Source organism: Manacus vitellinus, unplaced genomic scaffold (genome assembly GCF_001715985.3).
Source record: "Manacus vitellinus isolate BGI_N305 unplaced genomic scaffold, ASM171598v3 scaffold_0_pilon, whole genome shotgun sequence".
Classification (NCBI taxonomy): Eukaryota; Metazoa; Chordata; class Aves; order Passeriformes; family Pipridae; genus Manacus; species Manacus vitellinus.
In genome coordinates this window covers 40,884,093-40,890,649 of record NW_021938789.1, presented here as the reverse complement: position 1 = coordinate 40,890,649, position 6,557 = coordinate 40,884,093, and positions in this window count along the sequence as shown.

Sequence of the window (6,557 nt, the reverse complement as noted above, 5' to 3'; positions counted from 1 at the left end):
CTCAACTAAAAGAAACTGCTGACCCATCTGCTGACTTACCCACCACTGAAAACAATGCCAGTTATCTTTACCCAGGACCCATTTGTCCAAGTAAGTAGAGCTCTAGCCCACATCTGAGATGAAAAACAAACATGTAAGTCTCTTCTCCACTTTTCCCATTGCCCCTTCATCCACACAACCTCCATAGTACGTTTGCGTTTTTACACACTTATCAGGTACCACAGGAGATGCCTTCTCAGCGTTACAGCAGCTTAACAAGGTGACGAAGGTCAAAGGTATTTTCAACATGTCATAAAATTTGGGACTGCAGTGGAGGGCACTTGCCTACCTGTTTCTGCCACCCAAAACTTGGGATCAAACAGGCCCAAAGCCAAGAGCAGCACTGTTTAGAGTCTAACAACAAAAAGGCAGAGGAATGACTCATCTGCAAAATGGAGACACAGCCATCTTGCGTCCAAATAAGCAGCCTAAACCATTTGCCTGCCTTACAGTTTTGCCTGAATGCTGAATGGGGGGTGCAGGAGAAATTATTTCTGCAGCCTTTAGGACAGATAAACAGGCACCAAAACCATTCTGCCAGCCAGCTCTCTGTGAAACAGAAGCATGAAAGCAATTTTATCTCTCCCTTTTAGGGTTAAGGCCATCTTTAAATAAACATTAGCATCAAAACATCTTGGTAGGAGAAGCAGTGCAGACCCTACATCTTATCAGCTACCATCTAAACTTCTCAGAATTCCACCTCCCATCTAAAATCCTCCTTTCTTCTGTAAAAGCACTTGACAACAGCATGCTCCAAAGACTGTGAGTCAGAAAGACAGTGAATCAGAAAAACAGTGTAGTCCTTCACCAACTCCTCCCTGTGAAACAACGGGTCATTTTGGCTCTCTTACACTAGAAAAGAGGGACAGCTGTAGGGACAGAGTCCCATCGGAGTACAAAAAGTCTTGGCTTTGGTTCTTGCACATTGCAATCAAGAAGATAGCTGAGCCTTGGACAGTCAAAGCAAGAAACCCTTTCACAGTGCTCTGGGTATTGCAGAAACAATAGCTTTTAAGTAACTGGACAGAAATGTATTTGCTATGCTGGTATTACATGTCAAAGAAAAATACATACTCTCTCAATTCTGAACTCTTGAATCCTTACCCACAAAAGTGCTTAGAAGGCAAATAGTCCCGAAAGCTTGTACCTCGGTGATCATGCCTGCAATTGAGACACGCTACTGCCTACTCAGGAAAGGAAACTACCACAGATTTCAAGAGTTTACAAGCTTCCAAAAGCACAAAAGCTGAGGCAGCCACACTTGTCTTGCTGTCAGGACACCCAGAACATGTCCATATACCATCCAATTATTTTATACCACAGTGATTCTTAATCTTTTATCATGATGATCACTGTATACAAGTAACAGAAACCAGAATTTTACTGTTCCATAGTCATCATAACTCCATATTCTCTCAGAGTAGTAGAAATTAACTGAGGATAAGTAATTCAGTTTATTATTTACATCCTTACTCATTAATCAGATGTCTACAGTCAGCACACACACCATACAGATTACAAGGCATGCAGCCTGCTCACTGTTGCATGCAGAAAGAGAACCGCAGAAAAAGATTAATAATTGTCAAAAAGATCTGATGCTGACTGCCACCTGAAACAACCAAGGAATTTTCAGTTTTCTTTTGAAGAGACAATTTACTGTCAGGCTGGTATTTCTAACTTTGATCTTCCTAGCAGCCAACACCAGCAGAAGCTCAGTAACAGAAACTGAAGCTTTGTAGCTCAGTAACAAAACACAGACACCTCCCAGAATGTTAACTCGATTATAGTATTTTGGCAAGGAAGCCTTCCCCTTATACCTTGGGGAAAGTCTTAAGAGATTAAACAGTGCATGTTTTAAAGGCACACATGCCTCAATTATTTGGCGTAACTGTTCATGCACCTAATTGCATTGAGAGAAAAAATATTCTATGGCAAGTTGCTCGCAAGACTGAAATTGTTCCTTGTTTCCCAAGGAAATACTGCTTATATAACCACAATGACTGTCCCATACACAAAAATGTAATTTTTAAGGCCAAATTCAACCTAATCTCATGCAAAAGGACAGAGATTCACAGGTACTCAATTCCTACAACAGACTTGCAAAATAAGTAACCAAGGCAGCCCCTGAGCAACATGTCTGGTTCACAAACATCATGGAGACTAAATCATGTCTCCATGACATGGAGACATGTCAAAACATCATGTTTTAGTCAAAACATCATGTTTTGACTAAATATACCCAAGAACTATAAGGCAGCGAGAAGCTGCTCAGGCACTGTGTACTGTTGGGAAATCAGGGATGCTAACAGTACTGCTGTATACTGGAAGGAAAAAAAGAAGGAAAGATGTTTAAGGCACCACAGTGCCACCAAAACCAAGAAACCTACAGGGAAGTCTCATCTTCACTAGTGCAGCTACTCACAGAACTACTTTTGAATCTATGGAGCGACACCGCAATGCCTTATGTGCCCATTACATCTTCCATCTCTAAGTGGGACATGTCAGCAGGCACTTCTCAGGATTCATTAGAGGCACTTGGACAACAGTTGACCTGTTTCACTAGTGAGAAACTGGAAAAGTAGACATATATTGCAGCACAGGTGGTCTCAGAAAACCCTAAAAAACTATATGCTTCTCCAACCCTTTTCACAAGATCCTACCCAGGCAGGATAAGCTAAGCACTGCCACAACAGGTCAGATTGTTGGTCCATCTGTTTGAGAATCCTGCCTCCTGTGATCAGGACCAGATGCTTCAAAAGGTAGAACAGCTCAGGTAGTGAACGATGATGTAATTCACCCAAAAGGGAAATTCCTTCCTGACCTCATCAATTAGCATGAAGGTTTATATGCTTAATTTATTTTTAATCCTATTTACTGCAACTCTGGACATTGTCTTTATATATATAAATGCCCAGGTCTGCTTGGAACCGAACTAAACTTTTGCCCTCGGTAATATTGTGTGGTGTAATTATGCCCAGTTTCAAATGTACTGATTTTCAATTTCTCTTAAATATCCCTTTGTTCTTGCACTATTGGAAATAGCACAGCTATTAACTGCCCCTGTTGCCCTTCCAAGAGCTCCAGTCTGGCTTGCACCATAAACTTCCAAGACATGCTATATGCTTTGTTACAGAGCAAGAGCATAATCTGAGGGCCTTTAAGGCAACAACTGAGCAACCTCTATCACATATCTAGCAACATTTCTTTAACCTAAATTTCTGGGATCTGCAGGAAAGTTGGCAGTTTCATCAGGATTTCAGCAGGTCCTACCCTCTTCTAGATCTTGCAAGCTCACTCTTCTCGTGTTTCCCACTCCAGAGCTGCCACCCTTACAAGCAAACTGCTTTGCCCTATGTTGTGCTCTTCGAACCCTGCCCAAGACTCTCATAAATTTAGTTACGAAAAAACAGATAAGAAGCATACCACGCTTCTTGTCTTTTCCAGGTCTGTACAGGAACCTCTCTCCCTCTGAGCAAAGAACTGCCCTCTCATCTCCATGCCTGAATAAAGAACAACATGGTCCAACCATGCGACACCAATTTGCTGTTGGGCTGATGTTCTGTGGGCTGCAGGTTCCCCTGTGCAATAACTTCAGTCTATGTTGTTACTCTTTTCCTTATGGATGAGCTCATGATATATTCACCATGATTATTATGCCAAGTACTTACTAAAGCTCCAGTGTGATTAATCACTGCTGTTTCTGCTCATACATTTGCAAGATGCATCAAGGCATAAAGCCACACCTTCATTCAACAAAAGTTTGGTGGAAAAAAAAAATGTATGCAAGCAGCAGACAAGAGAGGGAGACTCTTAAAGCAAACTTCAAGTTCTGGATCCTCTCAATCTCCCCAAAACACAGTCCTGCTTTCAGTTATTACTTGGGTTGCATTTTCTTCTCCCAGTCCCTGGAGCTAAAACTTTGGACTCCAGGCCACAGGTTCTTAATCCCAAAGTCTTTAGGAGAGAAAGTGAGAAAGGCTAGTATCTCATGGGAAGATGGCCCCCCAAGGAGATGAGAGAGTTTTAACAGCATCTGTGAGAAATACCACACAGCCATCACTGTTTTACCACAAATGTGATTATGGGTTTGGAACTGGTGAATTATGGCAAAAGAATACTTCTTTGCCTCAACCAAAATGAAAATCACACCACTTCATACCTCTTCAGAATGATCTTCAGGCAAGCAAGAGGACAAGAGAAAACATCTATTCCAGCTTATGGTCCATAAACAAATTAAGCTCTTTAATGATCAAAATAGCACCAACAGAACTGGTAATAGGTACCACTTTGCCAACAGTTACCTCATTAAGTAATACAAACACAGGCAACTTTTTTCTCTATTTGAGTATCATAGACTGATTAGTCAATAAAATGACAGGTCTCAAAATGGCAGTTAAATTGGCACGGACCTGTCCATGCTTTTTAATAGTTACAGCAGTCTTAGAAATTCTGTTTCAGAGCGATGACACTTTCTAAGAGGCCATAAACACTTTCCTGTTCTTCTGTCTCACGTGTGCAAAGACAAAATCCTGAGCTGGGTACTTATACAATGCTCTTAGGCAATGCTAAAACAGTGGTCCAAGCCACAAGTTTCAGAACACTGCCATACCAGCATCTCTGGGACCTCTGATCAGCCATCAAGTGGTTTGCCTTTGGCATTTCAGAATGTGCTGAGGTTGAAAGAGAAGACAGTAATGATACAGAACAATTCTCCCATCAGCAGTGGCAAAAGTAATCTCGGAGGCATGGAGTGCAATGCTTTCACCGCTTTTGGGTTGTTAGTGACTATGAAGTCAAAAATATGTGATATTTTCTGTTTGTCGGACACAGAAACAGAATCTGGGTAAGAAAATTTTTTTAACGGACTCGACTAAGGCATTTTTGGTTGCTAGAATTTTCAATCTGTTGTGATAAAATTAGCTTAAAATAAATGTGCAATAAAAGCAGTACATTCTTTGCCTAAGAAAAAAATCCACTGGCCATTTACAGATCATGTGAACTCAGTTATTCAGTTGAGCTAAAAACATCAATTATTCCAAGCCTTATCTGACTGTAGATTTGGATATGTTTAACAATGGCACTGCCACGTATCAAAATGCATGACCAGCCACAGCCCTTTACCAAAGCAAGGAAAAGTTCCTACAAACAATGGTTGCTACCATTTAACAAAAGAGTCAGGAAGAAAAAAGGTAAGACTGAAAAACCTGCACCTCTGTCTCTATCCTTCAGATCTTCTCTCTGAGAAGAAAAAGCTAGTCTTCCTCTTCTGTCAGTCCACCCTTCCTTCCATATTACAGCATAAAGAAATGGGTTGCCTTCAACTATCACTCCTTGATGTCAAACAAGTAAAGCTACAGAAGATTATATTCTTACTTTGTTTTTTTCTCCTGCAAGCTTTTCATCAATCAGTAAAAGGATTCACCCAGTTGGTTCTGTATTGCCTAATCGGAGTGTACACCATGATCCAAGCAACAGCAAAAAAGTCGTTCAAGCACACCTGGTGCTCTGTGCTGGGTAAAGTTCACAGCAGCTGTTTTGAGTCCCAGAAAGACATCTGAGAGAAGCACCATAAATAACGACATCACATGGAGTCTCCCATTGCACAACCCACATACATCTTTCCTGCTCAGGAATTTATGCCTCACACTCTTCACTGTCAGTCAAGAGCATGTTACAAACTATGTTTCCAATATGACCCAGAGGATACTTCGGAAAGTAATACAGCCCTCCTGTTGGCCAAGTCTTCTCAAAATACTCCTTCTACTCCATTACAAAAAAGACAAATATGTCTATAATCTTATCAAAACCACGGTCTTTCTCAAGAGCAAGCTATAGACCCACATGTGCCTTTTAAACATCATGGATGACCAAAACCAGTTCCAGCAAGTGTGACAGCCTGGCAGAAACTGAAGGGGGCTATTCCTTCGCAGACTAAGGATCTAAGTTCTTCTTCAGATATGCTAATGTAAAGTATTTTCTCAGTCTCCAATTTCAATAAATGCCAAATGTGAGCAGCTCCTTTTTAGGATTAATTCATTTTACTGCTAGATTAAAATTAAACCAAATTCCCCTAAAAAATCTCATTCCTAGGCCTCTGCAAGGAGAGAATCACTTTTCAAGGCAGTGTCTAGATATAACTGAGAAAGAAAATATATAGCTATTTTATAAAAATTAGATTTTTTTTCTCTTTTTCTGGAGTTTTGCCACGAATTGCCTTCGAGGGCTTGGTTCAGAAATTCCAAATTCAGTTTATTGTTTTTCTTATTAAGAACTAACTCCTTTTAGCAGTTTTGTTAATCTTGGAGTTTGAAGTTATTTTTATTACAGTAACGCCCAGAGTTTAGATATTCCGCAAAAAGATCAGGAATTATTTTTATTAAAGTAACACCCAAAGCTTAGACATTCTTTGTAAAAATGAGGCAAAGCACCTTCATTCTTAAAAAGGTTCTTAGTCTTTTCAATGCAAACACAGATTTCACAGATACAACTGAGCACTGAGAAGTTTCATCAGCCATTTT